This window comes from Pelodiscus sinensis, chromosome 2 (assembly GCF_049634645.1).
Source record: "Pelodiscus sinensis isolate JC-2024 chromosome 2, ASM4963464v1, whole genome shotgun sequence".
NCBI classification, from domain to species: Eukaryota; Metazoa; Chordata; order Testudines; family Trionychidae; genus Pelodiscus; species Pelodiscus sinensis.
The window spans coordinates 233,016,767-233,033,498 of NC_134712.1; positions in this window are offsets into that span (position 1 = coordinate 233,016,767).

Below are 16,732 nucleotides of genomic sequence, written 5' to 3' on the forward strand. Positions count from 1 at the left end.
GGGGTTTTCTGCCATTTGGCCCAGTGTAGACTGGCCAAATGTCAGAAAAGGCTCTTCTGAAAAAAGAAGCGGAAAAAGCTATGCAAATTGCAGTTCACTACTTGTGTAGCTTTTTCTGGAAGAACAGTGCAGTGTAGACATAGCCTATGGCAGCTACTGTAGGAATTACATTAACTCTATTTCAGTCATGTGGACTAAATCAGACTCTTGTCTAGACCAGCAGGATTAGGCCAAAGTGATGTCTGTCAGATAGCCCGACTTTACCTTAGTCAGTGCCTCCTAAATGATTAAGTATAAGATAAAATTCCCTAACTGTTGTATTGTGCTTTTTGTTTTCTTTCTTTCAAATGAACCCAAAGTTGGAAAAAAATCTTTAAAAAATCTGGTGATAAGGGGAAAGCCTCTGATGGAGCTCAAGGATACAGATAATTGAAGTAAACAGAATCTCAAAGAAGCTTCAGACATTAAGAAACAGAATAAAACACTCTATGGAATCATTCAGTGTGTGAAAGTATTGACCCTGTGTTAGTGTCCTAGAGGTATTTACTTACATAGTCTCCAAGCTAAGCTCTTTGTTGAACAAATGTCTCACACTTCCAGAAGTGACTAAAGAGCTACTTAACTTGTGAGCCTGCTGAATTTTAGCCACTTATCTAGAATTTGTCCATCAGAATCTCAAAAGAGAGAGGAATAAAGGTGTCACTGTCTGGTCAGGCATATTTAGTGTAGTGACATACGTGAAAATAGCCTGTTAGTGTTTTTATTATAAACTCAAGGGACTCTGCCCAGGGATAATTTGTTTTATAGAAGAGACAAAATAGGATAGGAAAGATGGAATTAAAATCCTATTATACAGCACTGGTAGGTGCACTATACTTACAAAGCTTTATAACTAACTAAAACAACATAGATACAATAATAATCAGATACATTCAACAAAAACTTAGAATTTGCTGCAAGACATCCCACCCTTTTGCAAAGGAATAAAAAAGGCAGTATGTGATCTTGGTATTGTTTTCAGCTCTACACTGTGTGTATGAGATGCTCTCACAATCCTGTATAATGAATTCTATTCCTATAGGGTATGTCTACACTAGCCCCCTAGTTCGAACTAGGGAGGCTTAATGTAGGCATTCGAAGTTGCAAATGAAGCCCGGGATTTAAATATCCTGGGCTTTATTTGCATCTTCCCTTCCGGGCGCCATTTTAAAATCCCCTTAGTCCGAACTAACTGCCCGCGGCTACACACGGCAGTCAAACGTTAACTCAAACTAAGTTCTTAGTTCAAGTTAACTGTTACACCTCATTCCATGAGGTGTAACAGTCAACTGAGTTGTAACAGTTAACTCGAACTAAGGACTTAGTTTGATTGCCATATGTAGCCGCGGGTAGCCGCAGGCAGTTAGTTCGGACTAAGGGGATTTTAAAATGGCGCCAGGACGGAAAGATGGAAATAAAGCCTGGGATATTTAAATCCCAGGATTCATTTGCAACTTCGAATGCCTACATTAGCCTCCCTAGTTCGAACTAGGGGGCTAGTGTAGACATACCCCTAGAGACAAGTTACAGCTTACAAGGGCTGGATGAATGCAGCATCCTGGTCAGCTAAAAGAAAATTTCTAAGTGAAACATATAAATTAGACAGTGGATGCAGGATAGTTAGATAATGACAAAATCCTTCAGTTCATCCCTGAGCCAATATTTTATACACAGGAAAAAACTGTTTAGGATCATAGTTGACTACCAGCTGCTAAGCAAAATGCAACACTTTAAATGGTCTTTGTTATTGCCCTGGAAGGAGGTAAAGTAATGAGTTTGCAGGAAGTCCCATTGCATGAAAAAGTGCACAAAAAGTGAAAGCTGAAAATGACTAGTTCCCTGTTCAAGCATGTGTAACAGCCAACAATTGCAGAGGCAGGTCTTAACCTTGTGTTGTGAATTTATACAGATACTAATGATAGCACTATGAAATAGGTTGAGACTAAGTACACTGAAAATGGCACAAGAAACCTTTAGCTGGAAGTGATGGACAAAGTAGATTTTTGAACTAGGAAATGTCAAATTGTGAACCCTTCCTTAGTACACAACCATCACCATCCTTCCCCTGCAGATATGTTTGCCTTACAGGTGACTAGAGGAGGAAAATAGTCCTCCTCCCTCTTTTTAAAGGTCAAGATTGTCCTGCTGTCTAGGGAACAGACCTGCAGGGGGGATGTGATATATGCCAGCCCTATCTCTGGTGCAGATAATGCCTCCTGATATGCCAGGCCACTGCCCTGGGGGGAAGGGAGCATCAAAGATCCACTCACTCTGTGACCCTGCCTACCCGTAGAGGTAAGAGGGAGGAGTAACAGCCCACTGGATAGTTCTGTCCTCTTTGTGCTGTGACAGGCTTCATGAAGGTGTGTATTCACTACCTCCCTAATTCCCTTGTATAAATCCATAGCCTAGGTTACAACTGAACCAGATTTTTTTAGCCTCATAAAAAGCAGGAGTGTTATGTCATGTATTCCCTGATTCATTCATTGTGGGTTTCCCATACAGTGCAGATCAGGAGTTCTCTCTGGTTATAATTGAAGAAACGGGTACAGAATCTTTAATAAAAGCATTTTTCACCCAGCTGTGTGAGACACATCATTGTTTTCTAAGTTACAAACTAACATGGCTACTTCTCTGAGACCTATAGAGGTGTTGACAATAATAACTTCACCAACCTATCTGAAGCCCTTCCCCTCTGAACTAATTAGATTTCAGTTCTTCAGAATCTATGAGGTAGAACCTTTGAAGAAAGGGAAGGCCAATCACAAATGAATTATTGGTGTAAAACCAAGCGGGGCGGGGGGAGGAGGGGAGGAGTTGAAGAAAGACAACAACAACAAAAACCCAGCTCCTCTACCACTATTCCAAAACAGCCCACCATCAATACAAACAAATAAAAATACTCCAGTCTTTTCAGGCCCTCTTTCTAAATTATTAGGGAGGACGGAAGGAAGGAAAGGACCTATTGCTCTCTATTATTTTTTCAATTGCAGGTCACCTAGATGGCAGACGATTATTTGAAAAATGCTCATTCAACTAAGTATGAAGTTGCTTTACAAGTTCCTCATACAATGACAGTCTAATCTAGATAGACACGTTTTGGAGGCTTGTTCCACTAGGCGTACAGCTAGTTCGGATAGGAAGCCTAATCTGAACTAGCTAGTTCATGCCACGTGTAGCCGCGCGGCACGCTGTCCGAACTAGCCGGCATTTAAAAATGGTGCCGGCCGGCTTCATGCAAATGAAGCCCGGGAAATTCAAATCCCGGGCTTCATTTGCAACTCCGTATGACTACCTTATCCCCCCTAGTTTGAACAAGGGGGGTAGTGTAGACATACCCTAAAGTACTTGTGACTCCATATAACTTCAAACAAATTGATGCAAATTATTTGCACTTTCAGTGAACTTTCATGAACAACGCCCTCAAAACTCAAAAACATATTGCAGTTTGGCTGTAGATCCATTTTCTAACTAGCCTTAATGTGCTCGTGGCAGAGCTAGGAATGGAAATGCTGATAATTGAGCTACCAAGTGGAGGAAGCTATTGGAAGTAAATAAACAAGATTTCTATCCCATTCTCAATGTAACTACAGGTTGGACTTCCCTGGTTCAGGACCCTTGGGACCTAATCTGTTCATATAGGAAATTTCTTCATACTGTTTTCATTTATTTAGTGCTTATGTAACCCACACACCTAGGGTATGTCTAGACTACATGGCTCCATTGACGGAGCCATGTAAACTAGTTTACCCGGCGTAGGCAAAGAAGCGGGGATTTAAATAATCCCCACTTCATTAAAATAAACATGGCCACCATGCTGTGCTGGCAATCAGTTGATCTGGCACAGCGCAGTAGTCTAGACGTAGATTGGTTGGCTGGCGAAGCCTTTGCCAACTAATCCTGTAAGCCTCGTTTCACAAGGCATAAGGGATCGGTCGGCAAAGACTTCCCCAGCCAACAGATCCACATATAGCTAACGGAGCAAGCAGCTGATTGGGCTCCCCCACGGTGGCTCGGCTGAGCGGCGCAGAAGTCAGCCAAGCCCATGGCAAAGGGGGGCGGGATGGTGAAGGGGAGCAGGGCAGTGATGTATACGGGTCACCGTGGGGGAGCAAGCAGTGCAAGCGGCCATTTGGGCCCCGCACTCCCCATGTAGCACAGGCCGCCCAGAGGGAACAGCCAGCATTTCAGCAGCAGCGCTGCCCAGAGGGAACAGCCAGCATTTCAGGCAATGGTGCCGCCCAGAGGGCACAGCCAGCATTTCATCATTACAGAGTCACAGACATTGGGTTACTATATATATATGATATACAGATATAGACAGAGATAGATAAAAGACATTATAATTAATTATCATAACTGAAAATGGGTGAAATCCTGACTCATTGAAGTTAATGACAGAATTCTCATTCACTGGAACACGTGTCCATGATGAGGCAATATCATTGACCTATATAACACCAATAGTATAAGTTATATTTCTCATCTTGCTCTTTAAAGAGACTAAAGTGCTGTTTGCTTTTCTATCAGTATATACTGAACAGATGATTTCATTGCATTATCTATTATAAATGCCAACGGTTTTCCATGAGTGTTGATAATTTAGAATGCAGAAATCTGTACTGGTGTTTCAGATTATATTTTACCAATATGTCTTACCTTGCAATGGCAATATTTAATTTAATTTAATTTAATCTGCCATCAGGTTGCCTGTTCATTTAGGCTACGTCTAGACTGCAGGCTTTTTGCGCAAGAAGATTTTCTTGGAAGAGATCTTCTGAAAAAACTTCTTGCAAAAGAGTTTCCACACACAAAAGTGCATCGAAAAAGTGATGCACTTTTGCGAAAGAGAGCGTCCAGACTGATTGGACGCTCTCTCACATAAAAGGTCATCTGGAACCACTTCAGACCAGGTTTAGGTCACCAGTTGCTTCAGAGTGCTGGTGCCAGAGCCTTGCAGAGATACACACTTAATAGGACCTCACTGGACAGCCATTTCTCTGCTTCTGCTGTGTGCTTGCCTACCTCTTTGAGGACAGCAAAGCATTAGCAGTGCCTGTTGTGGTTGCTCCATTCTCTTTTGGATGCCACAACTTTTTGCTTTCAGTCATTGAGCCAGAACTGCCCCCCATTGCCATGATGCAGTTTTTGCAGCACTCTGTGCCATCTTCCTTCCTGGTCCTGCATGAGCTCGACCCCGAGCTCATTCTGGGGACCCTCTCCCGGGGTGCAGAAGCGACACTCTGGCAACCGCAACCCACTGTGGAGAGGTGTTCCTAGAGGCTGGACATCAGTTCAGACTGGTGGGACAAGCTGGTCATGGATGACCAGCAGTGACTCTGCATGCAGAAGGCCCCCTTTTTGGAGTTGTGTGCCTGGCTCACCCCTGCCCTCCGGAGACACGACATCCACCTGTGTCCTGCCATCCCCCGGAGAAGCAGATTGCAATCATCCTCTGAAAGCTCGCCACCCCCAACAGCTGCTGATCGGTGGGCAACCAGTTTGGAGTGGGGAAGTCCACTGTCGGGGCCCTCCTCATGGAGGTAAGGAGCGCTTGGACAGCAGTCCCTGCAGGAGGGTGGGGAGAGTGTTGGATAAGGGGGACCCTCAAGAAAGTGGGGTTGGGTGTTGTAGGGGGTAGAGTGGGAGTGGGAGGAAGACCCATCCCCGGGGTCTTGTGCCATTCCTCCCTCACACAGCTCTGCTGCTGGTGATGGAGGGTGGCCTCATGGGAGGTGGCACCTGGAATTTGGGGGGGGGAAGGGAGTAGGGTGGGCATCTCCCAAGGGCTCAGGCACCCCCTCTCTTATTCTCTGTATTGTGTGTTTCTTTGTCTCCTTATGCAGGTGGTGAGGGCCATCAACTCCCTCCTGCTGTGGTGGGTCGTCCGTCTGGAAGACCTGGACATGACCATGGCTAGATTTGCTGCCTGGGGTTCCCAAACTGTGGGGGAATGATCAAAAGGGCTACTCCATGGTGCTGCAGGCCCTGGCCAACCACCGGTGACACTTTACGACATTTTTGTGGGGTGGTCGGGCAGGGCACACAATGCCTAAGTGTTCAGGAACTCTAGCCTTTCAGGAAGCTAGACCCCACCATGACCCCTCCCTTTACCCTTTCCCTGACCTCTCAGTAAACACACCAGATCGGTTTAAAAAAATGCAGTCTGTATTAATGAAAGATTCAGAAAAGGTGGGCAGGAGGAGGAGGCTCATAATTGGGGGGGAGGCCTCATAACTGGGTGGGGGCTCAGAACTGGGAGGTGGACTAGTGCGACTTGATGTGCCACTTAGGGTGCAGGGACTTTGTCGGGTTGTGAGGGTCTGCGGAGCAGATGGAGTGGACAGGAGGGAGGCCTGGGGTTTGGGGCAGCAGCAGGGTCAGGGTTGGCAGGGGGGTAGGGGTAGGGGCCACAGGTATCACTTGGGGAGAGGGCCTGGGCATTGATAGAGGAGAGAACAGAGGCCTGGCATGGGGAGGGAACAGAGTCATAGGGTGTGTGTGTGGGGGGGGAAGCGGCGAGGGAATGGGCATAGCAGGGGGGGCAGGAGGGTGGAAGCCAGAAGCAGTGGCATCAGGCGGGTATACCGCTGCATCAACTGGTCCCAGTTGCACTCCCGCCACTCCAAGTCAGTGCGGACCTTGTGCACCAGGGTCTGGTGGATATCATGAAGGACACTGATATGCTGGTGCATCAGGTCCTCATGCACCCTGGCACGCCTTTGGGTCCCCCCGGCTCTGGAGGGTGACTGTGATGGCGTGGCTCAGCCAGACCAGCCAGGACTGAGGGCTGTGGAGAGCACACAAGAGGGAGAGACAGTCAGTCATCCCTGCAGACACTGTCCCTGAGGCCGTGCCCTCCTCTGTGAGCAGTGACCAACAGTTGGTGGCCCCAAGGAGGGGAATATCCCAGGTGCAAGGCCCTGTGGGGCCTGCACAGCAGGCCCTGTCTCACAGGGTCCCTGATGTGCCCAGAGGACCATGCTGCCCTCTTCCCCGCTCCCCTGGCCCATGGTCAAGCAGGCAAGGGAAGTGTCCGGCCTCAGTGGGATCCCCTCATGGGCAGCAGAGGAGCCAGGAGCAGCCTGAGCCTCCCAGAGGTCGGCACATACAGGTGCGGCTTGCTGGGCTGTCTGTGGGAGTGGCTGCTGCCTCGCACGGGCAGGCATGCCCATGTGCTATGTGTGCTGTACTCCTTGGTCTGTGTGGGATCCTGGTAGTAGGATACCACCCGTGGTCAGGGGCTGCCTGCTGCATCCACTTGCCACACAGTATCAAAGCACATGGTTGCATGTGCACAGACTGCAGCACAATATCCAGCCCAAGCAACCCGAGCGGCACTCGCTTCCACCCCCTGTGTGCCCGCCTCCCCTATCCTGTGTGTGTGAAAGTGAGAGCACCCACCTGAAGAGCCCTCCCAGCCTCCAGGTAGGCCTGGGAGATGACCTGGCTCCTTTGCACCGGCTCCAGGGAGAGGATCACAGTGCCTGTCTCTTCCTCCTGCTCCTCTTCCTCCATCATGGCCAGCTGGCCCTGGCCCTCCTGGTCCTCCTCCGTGGAGACCTCTGGCCTGGTGATGACGGGGTCTCCAGGCCAGAGTCCATGAGGATGGGTGGGGAAGACATTTCCTCACCCCTCAGGAGCTCATGGACCTTGTAGTAGGGGCAGGTGTGGGGTCCTGCCCCTGAGCATTAGCTGCACTCTCTGGCCTGGACATACCCCTGGTGGAGCTCCTCACCGTACTCCAGACCTTTTCCAAGGTCCGGGGTGGATGTCCGCACTCTGCCAGGGACTCAGCCATGCAGCCATAAATGTCCGTGATCCTGTAGTGTCTCCTCCTCACCCCACAGTTTGAGGAGGGACTGGATCTCCTGGCCAGACCGAGATGGGGCGTGCCTCTTCGTTCCCTGGGGTGAGTCCTGGGACCCTGGGGCTGCTCCCTGCGAGGGTCAAGAGGATCGCGGGGGGCTTGAGGCTTGGACGTGGCTTTCAAGTCCTGCGGCAGGGAGAGCCATGCAGTGAAGTGCTGTTCTCTGGCCAGCTTCCTGCCACAAGGCTTGTACGGGGTACCTGAAGCTTTAAGAGGGGCCAGAAGATAGGAACTATAGGGTTGTGAATACTTTGTATGGAGTGCCACGAGGGCACCTGTGCTTTTTCCTGGAGGCCTCTTCTTCCACTAAAAAACCCCTCCTCCCCATCCACACATGCCTTTTTGCAAAAGAGTTCTTTCGCAAAAAGCCGTCTTCCTCATAGAATGAGGATTACTGCTGTCAGAAAAAGCCCTCTGTTCTTTTGATTTACTTGCGAAAGAACGTGATTGCAGTATGGACATTCCTCAAGTTTTGTTGAAAACTATTCTGTAGTGTAGACATACCTAAGTGTGTTAGTATCCTTTGGAGTAACTCAGTTTTTCTCTAGTTTTGACTAATAAATTTGTATCTTATTTATAATAAATTTGTATCTTATGCAAATGTTGCTCTATTTGGCAATAATTAATAATATAATAGTAAAATAATAAATATATAAACTAGAGCTGGTCAGAAAAGATTTTTTGTGAGGAATATTTAGACTTTTTGACAAAAATTGAAATTTGGCTTTTCAATTTGGAAGAGCTGGCATGGTGCTTGATAGGAATTGTCATTCAAGTGCCTTTTGCTATCATTCATCTCCATAGGATAAGCTCCCTGATTGAATTTCATCTCCATGGTGCATTACAGATGAATCAGTGAGGGGAAGTGAGGCATCATGGGAGAGGTATTCCAGTTAAGGAGCTCATAAAAAAAGAAGTACTCTACTGCCACTCCTGTGAAGCACCCTGGTGACATATGGGAATATAAATATTTCAGGGTTTTAGCTTAAAGTATTTAATTGAAAGCCTAATTTTTTAGAAAAACAGTTTAAACAGAAAATGTTCTGTGAGCTCTAATATTAAACAAGGCCAGTTCTATTATGGATCACTGGGGAACCAGTTGCTCTGATGAAAATTCCCATATATTCCTAGTCTTTGTTTTCTGTCTCAGCCTTCTGATCCATGAGAGAACTTTATGCCTGACCTCCTTATCATTTAATTTCCTTAACTGCTAACATTTGACAAAGACAGTTTGAAAGTCCAAATGAATTATATCTTAGCATTTTCCTTATTCACTGTTTTGTTGACATGTTTCCATGTGATTTTTTAGATTAAAAAGATATAATGTGTTTTATAGACTCCATGCTCATTTGCCTCTATTTGAAAGACCAATGAAACATACAGTTATAAAAATCCCAGGTAGTCATGGCACAATAATTTTCCTGATAGGGAAGTAAAGCTTCCTAATCTGTCATTTCTAGAATTATCTTTATAGATAGTTTTCCAATTAGACCAGATAATAAAATGTTTCCATCACATTTTTTTCTTTTATAAAAGAAAAATGGCTATTGTGTTTGATAGAATTTCCCTGATGAAAGTTTATTTTCAATTGGATTTTTCAGCTTTTCATTAGGATTTTTTTGTTTTACATTTTTGGAAACTGAAATATACTTTATTTTAAAAAATAAAGGAGGTTTTTTGTTGCAAGCAAGTTTTGTTTTGTTTTCAGTTTATCATCAGAAACACAAAATGAAATTGTTTTAATTTCATCAAAATCATCCACAGGGAAAAAGGAATTTCCCAATGAGCTGTAGTTCACTGTCAGACCAATGACTGCATCACAAGGAACAGACTATATAAATAGTTAAATAGTAGATATCATGTCACATATTCAAAGCATGGTAAAGACTTTAATCTCACTAACCAGACATTATTAACCCAGGGGAACTAGTGATAGAAGTGTAGCTGTGTTAGTCTGGGGTAGCTGAAGCAAAATGCAGGACAATGTAGCACTTTAAAGACTAACAAGATGGTTTATTAGATGATGAGCTTTCGTGGGCCAGACCCACTTCCTCAGATCAAATAGTGGAAGAAAATAGTCACAACCATATATACCATATTTATTCAAGTAGGAATAAGAGATCCTCCGGAAAAGGGCTTTATTACGGAGGATCGCGCCAGTCTAGACCTTTTTTTTCCGGCTTTTCCCCACGCCGGAAAAAAAGCGGCGGACATGTTTATTTAAATCCGCGGGGGATATTTAAATCCCCCGTGGATTTCCCTATGCTGACTTACCTGATTTGCATCCCTTTTCCGGAATTTGTGGCCAGTCTAGACGTAACCTTCATGAAAATGTGAAGGGTTACGAATTTTCAATGTACTACATAGGAGACAACCAGAGCACAAAATTCAGCTATAGAGAGACAATGGCTCAGACCCAAACCCTGTTCCATGGCAGAAAGATACTTATTGCCAGAGTTCTTCCATTTCCCTCTTTCTTTTGAACAATTCTGGGGCTGCATCTACACTGGCCCCTTTTCCGAAAGGGGCATGCTAATTTTCAACTTTGAAGTAGGAATAAGAGATCCTCCGGAATATGGCTTTATTCCGGAGGATCAGGCCAGTCTAGATGCTCTTTTCCGGCTTTTCTACAAGCCGGAAAAAAGCGGCGGACATCTTTATTTAAATCCCGCAGGGGATATTTAAATCCCCCGCGGATTTCCCTATTGCGAAGTTGAAAATTAGCATGCCCCTTTCAGAAAAGGGGCCAGTGTAGACGCAGCCTGGGTGTCTATGAGTTTCTATAAACACTCAGCTTGCTATCAATACAACTGATTGTTTCCAGTAAGGACAGTTAAATAAGACCAAAATGAATTTCCACTGAACTCAGTGACAAAAATGCCACTGACTTCAATAGTGCTTGTGTAACCCACACACCTAGGACTCGTATACACTGGGAAATTATTTCAAAATAATAAAAATAATAACTCCCAATTTAACACAATTGAAATAGGGTGTCCCCACAATGGGGAAGCAATGAAATTAATCAGAATTATATTGAAATAGGGCGTTTACACTGATTGGAGTCTGCCTCAGACTTAGAGCACTTGGAAGCACTCTGGGGAGGGAACCAGGGGGGCAAAACATTTCCTGTGGCTGCTTGATCAGGCAAGCTGTGACACATGCTTTCACTCTTCTCTATGGTCTCATCTCACAAGCCACTTCTCCACTGCAGGACACAAAAGGGATGTAGAGTGCTCTGGTTGCCCTTGCAGATGCCATAGCACTCAAAGCATGGAACTAGAGCTGCTGCAAAGCAATGCTAGTGTCAAGGGCCTCATATTGCAGTACTTCCACACTGCCCGCATGTTGCTTCAGAAGGACGAGGACCAGGACCTGCAGGATGAACTCCAGTGTGGACCACAGGCCCTCATTACTCCTGCATCTGCACATGCCCCTTAATCATCTAGACACTGCAGAGCACGGTGGTGGGATACAAGCTTGGACTGGTGGGACCGCATCATCATACAGGGATGGGACGACCAGCAGTGGCAGCAGAACTTTTGCATGTGGAAGGCCACCTTCCTGAAGCCCCTGCTCTCAGGTGACAGGATACCTGCATGTGACCCACCATCCCTGTGCAGAAGTGTGTAGCCATCACACTCTGCAAGCTCTCCATACTGGACAGCTACTGTTCCATCAGGAACCAGTTTGGCATGGGGAAATCCACAGTTGGGGCCATAGTTATTCAGGTAGCCAAGGCCATCAGCCATGTGCTGCTATGGAGGGTTGTCACTCTGGGGAACGTGGGCAGCTTTGACATCATGAGCTTCCCCATCTGTGGGAATGGGTCCCCCGGCAGATTTCCATGCATGGGATCAGTCTCCTCTGCATTGCCGTGTTTGACCAGGAGTGGATGCTACCTAAGTGCAGGCATGACCCTGTGCCTTGTGCAGCACTTCTGTGTGGTTCCATGACCCCAGCCTCCTTAGTGGTGGCTTGTCATGAGAAGGTGTGCCACCACAGAGGCTAGAGTAAAGAAGGCCTTTCCAGGAACCTTGTGAAAAGAACTGAGGGGTTCCTGTGTGAGAACGTCATGGAGTAGAGTGCTCCAGACTGGCACTCCATGTGCATCCATGTATACAGGCTATTGTACAGCCCCCAGACTACCCTGCAGCCCCTCTCAATCCACTACCTGCCCCCACATGTGTATAGGGAAAATTATAGAACTCACCTGAAGTTCCTTCCTTTGGGTTCATCCAAAGCCTGGGAGACATCCTGGGAGACTGGCTCCAGAGTGAAGACCATGTCCTAGCTGCTGGTCATAGTCACCTGGCTGGCCTACTTCTCCTCCTTCCCCTCCCCATATGCCACCTCACCCTCCTGGAGTCTGACACTGGGCATGTCCTGGCCAAACTCCATGATAATGGGGAGGGTGAGGAGAGTGGCCCCCTTTCCAGGATGGTATCTAGCTGCTTGTAGTAGCGGCAGCTGTGTTGTGCCTCCCTGGAGCATCTGCTCCGCTCGCTGGCCTTGTGATAGGCTTCCCAGAGCTCTTTCATGCAGATCTGGTCCAGTGTCTGGGTGTGGCCTTTGTCAGCCATGCTGGCAGTGATCTGGCTGTAGAGCTCTGTATTCCTCTTTCTCATGCGGAGATTCTGGAGGCTGGTCTCCTCCCCTAGACCTTGATGAGGTCCAGGATCTCTACACCAGTTCAGGATGGAGTTCTCCTGCATCCCTGGCCAGCAGCCATGGGAGGCTTTGAGGGAGAATCGGGATCAGTCATGACTCCCCTGCTGGCTGCTGTCTCACATGGGGTTTACAAAGCTGGCCACATATGAGAAACCCTTCTCCTGCTGCTGGGAGTTTTAAACTCCACAGGAGAAGGATGGCAGTGGAGATGCCAAGTGTGGCCAGGGCAGTAAGAGCTGCATCTATGAGAGGTCTCCAGAGGCCACTTATTTAGAAATAGCAGCACTAGAGTATCCACACTAATGCTATTTTGAAATAACTATTTCAAAATTAGCATTATTCCCCAAGGAAAGCAGGAGTACAGATTTTGAAATAACCAGCCCATTATTTCGAAATAACAGGCTTGGTAGTATGGATGCTCTAATTACAAATTCAACTGAAGGGTGTACTGGGTGTGGTTCAATGTCCTATGTAGTGGCACTTACATAAACTCATTCTTTCTCTCTCAGTAAGTGATCTAACTGCCACTGGGTGCATTTAAACTTGGGCTATGTAGACAAGACACCTAGTATGAACTTAAAAAACAACGAAAAGTCTGGTAGCACTTTAAAGACTAACAAAACATATAGATGGTATCATGAGCTTTCATGGGCACAGCCTACTTCTTCAGATGGTCATCTGAAGAAGCTGGTCATCTGAAGACGTGGGCTGTACCCATGAAAGCTCATGATATCATCTACATGTTTTGTTAATCTTTAAAGTGCTGCCAGACTATTTGTTGTTTTTTAAGTTTATCCAGTACAGACTAATTCAGCTACCATTTGAAACACCTAGGCTATGTCTAGACTTTCAAAAAAGCCTCTTTCGAAAAAGAGCATCTAGACTGCAAGCAGTACTTTCGAAAAAGCAAGCTGCTTTTTCGAAAGAGAGCACCCAGGCAGTCTGGATGCTCTCTTTCGAAAAAGCCCTGTTTGCATTCAAGAATGCCTTTTTTCAAAAGAGCACTTTCGAAAAAAGGCATTCTTCCTCGTGAAAGGAGTACCACCGTCGAAAGAAAAGCCGTGTTCTTTCGATTTAATGTCGAAAGAACGCAGCTGTAGTCTAGACTTAGGTGAAGTTTTTTCAAAAAAAGGCTACTTTTTTTGAAAAAACCCTGCAGTCTAGACACAGCCCTAGTATGGTTTACTTTTACTTTATAACCTTATCTGAGAGCCAGTTGGCTTTTAATTCAAACTTTAGAGGCTCATGAACTAAGTTCCAGAGGTCCCTAGTTCAGTTCTGTCTGTTGATGTTACACCAGGATCTGGCTAACACAAGAGTCTACTGCACAACTTACTTTACAAAATAAAATATGTTTTTTTCCTATTTCTGCTTTCCTTTTATTATGGCTTCTCTAGTTTGTAGAGAATTTATCTAATTCAAAGTATAACAGCTTTTATGAATGCTAATTTGAAAATACTCACTCCAACCAGAGTGTCTCTTAATAGACCTCAGATTTATTTCAATGTTGAATTACTGTGAATGTTTATTATTCAGAACTGATAGCATTAAGTTTTTATTACCTTCAGTGGATTCCTAGTATTTCTCTTCGTCCTGTTTGTAATGGACTGACAGTATCCTGTAATATCTCCAATAAACCTCAGGAGGTTAAGTTAAATATTATTGAATTAGGGTTAATACTTTTGGGGTACATTGCATTAAAAATTCAACTGTGCGTGCATTGTTGTGGCATTGGATTAGTTTGGTAGAAAGGGAGATACTAATTTATTGCCTCTATTATCAACCTTTTGAAACCACCTTCAGAGAAGCGAGCATATACTAGTTCAAATAGGGTTCTCCAGGGACCAAGGGTATGTCTACACAGCACTATAAACTCAAAATAAGATACACAACTTGCGCTACATAAGTTACATATCTTATTTAGAATCTGTTACAAAATAGCTTATTTTGAAATTAGGCACATATACACAGCAACAAATTTTGAAATAACGCACTATTTCGAGCCATCCCTTATCCCTCGTGCAATGAGGTTTACTGGGATGCCGAAATAGCATGCCTGTTATTTTGAACAATATTTCAAAATACCAGGAGCTTGTGTAGACGTGGGGTAGCTATTTCAAGATACCTCTGGTATCTGAAGAGAAAGCAAGCAGGTTTTCTGGGCAACCTGTCTGTGCTGAGAACAGCACAGTGAAAGCAGGAAAGTGTGCACCCTGGAAATACCCTGGTCAGAAGGGAAAGAGGTATGCTGGGTATCTGCACAGGAAGGCAATGGCTGGGGAGCTGGAAGCATGTCTTTGCTGGACCACAGAGACACAATACCACAGAGTAGCTGCTCCTGAATTGTCATCGTTTTCACTACCAATATTAAATTAATGGCCTGATTTTCAAGGGTGCTAACCACTCATAACTAAAGCTGACAAGGATGACAATTTGTAGCACTTTGTGAGGCTTCTAACTTTTTTTTTTATTCCAATTCAAAATAAAAGTAAGTGTGTGTGTGTGTGTGTGTGTGTGTGTGTGTGTTTTAGAGCTTGGGGGCTGGGGATGTGGAAGACACAAGTCCGTTCATCTTAAACCCATCCTTAGTCAAGAGTACTAACCATCATGTCATATAGAAAGATGGCATTGTGTTCACAGACTGGAACCAAAACCTCTTTTTGACAATGTCTATGTTGAAACCAAGACACTTCCACAAGACATTCTGGTTGTGATAAAACAGCATATTTTTTAAATGTTTCACTTAAAATGGTCTGGCCAGCTCTATTCACAACTCTATTCACAATGACTACGTGAAGGAGATGTACAAGAAAGGACAGAGGGAATGTGTGATCAGGGATCCCTTCCTACTGCAACATGAGCTAGCAAATAAAATAGTGCTTCTGATAGGTAAATGGGTGTTTTAACTTTTCTCCACATATAGGGTACGTCTAGACTACAGGTTTTGTCGACAGAAGTTTTGTCGACAGATACTGTCAACAAAGCTTCTGTCGACAAAGAGCGTCTAGACACATTCAGTTCTGTCGACAAAGCAAGCTGCTTTGTCGACAAAACCCTGTAGTCTAGACACAACCCTACAGGCAATAACACCTTCTGTCGACAGAACTCTGTCGACAGAAGGTGTTATGCCTCGTAAAATGAGGTTTACCAGCATCAACAAAACTGCTGAGTTCTGTCGACGTTATGTCGACAGAACTCAGCGGTAGTGTAGACGCAGGTATAGTTTTGTCGACAAAAGTCCACTTTTGTCGACAAAACTCTGTAGTCTAGACACACCCATGGTGGAATTTTGTACATCCCATGTGACATGTACTTATTACTTTCATCCCTAAAGAATGGGACAAAATAACAAAGTAATTGTCAATACATAAAATAATATTGTGTCAATATGTACTGAGGTTCTGCATTAAGGGAGATCCTTGGAGAGTAGGGAAAAAGAAAAAAACCTTTCATGTTCTTCTATAATGAAGTTTGCAGCTTTTGGCTCAGGGTTTATTTTTCAAACAAATCTGCAATAGCAATTTCCTTTCTGAATGCTATCCCAAAGCAATGTAATTATTGGCAGCATTTCAACATGCATTAAAAATTGAAGCTGAATTAATATGTTATTAATTTTTTGATACTTAAAACTAAAATCTGGAAGATTAGTTGACTTTTGGTAGCTGCACATGCCTGAGTTTTTGAGGTCCTATGATACATACTTAGACACTGTAGTTATTGCGTAGTTTTGGAATGTTGAAATTGAATGTGTAATTGATCTATAAGTGGTAAGTGATGGGAAAATATATTAAAAAATCCAACTAGTTGGTGAAAAAAAGGATAGTCACCCTGTGGGAAATGGTTAGCAAAGGAGGGTTAATCACCTAAATCTGATCTATTTACTTAATTATTCAATACTTGGCAGCATTTAAACAATTAAGTCACTCTATATGGTCCTATATATTACATAATTATTATACCAGGGCACACCAGGTATTAATTCAGTTTAATTTACTGATATTAATTTTACTGATATTACTGATATTAATTTACTGATATTAAATTTAGTACTCTTCCCCTGCTGTTTCTGCTTAATTGCTAATAATCTATACTATTATAAAAGAAGAGGCATATGTCATGCTGTCAGAACATTTGAGAAGACTTGAGAAGACT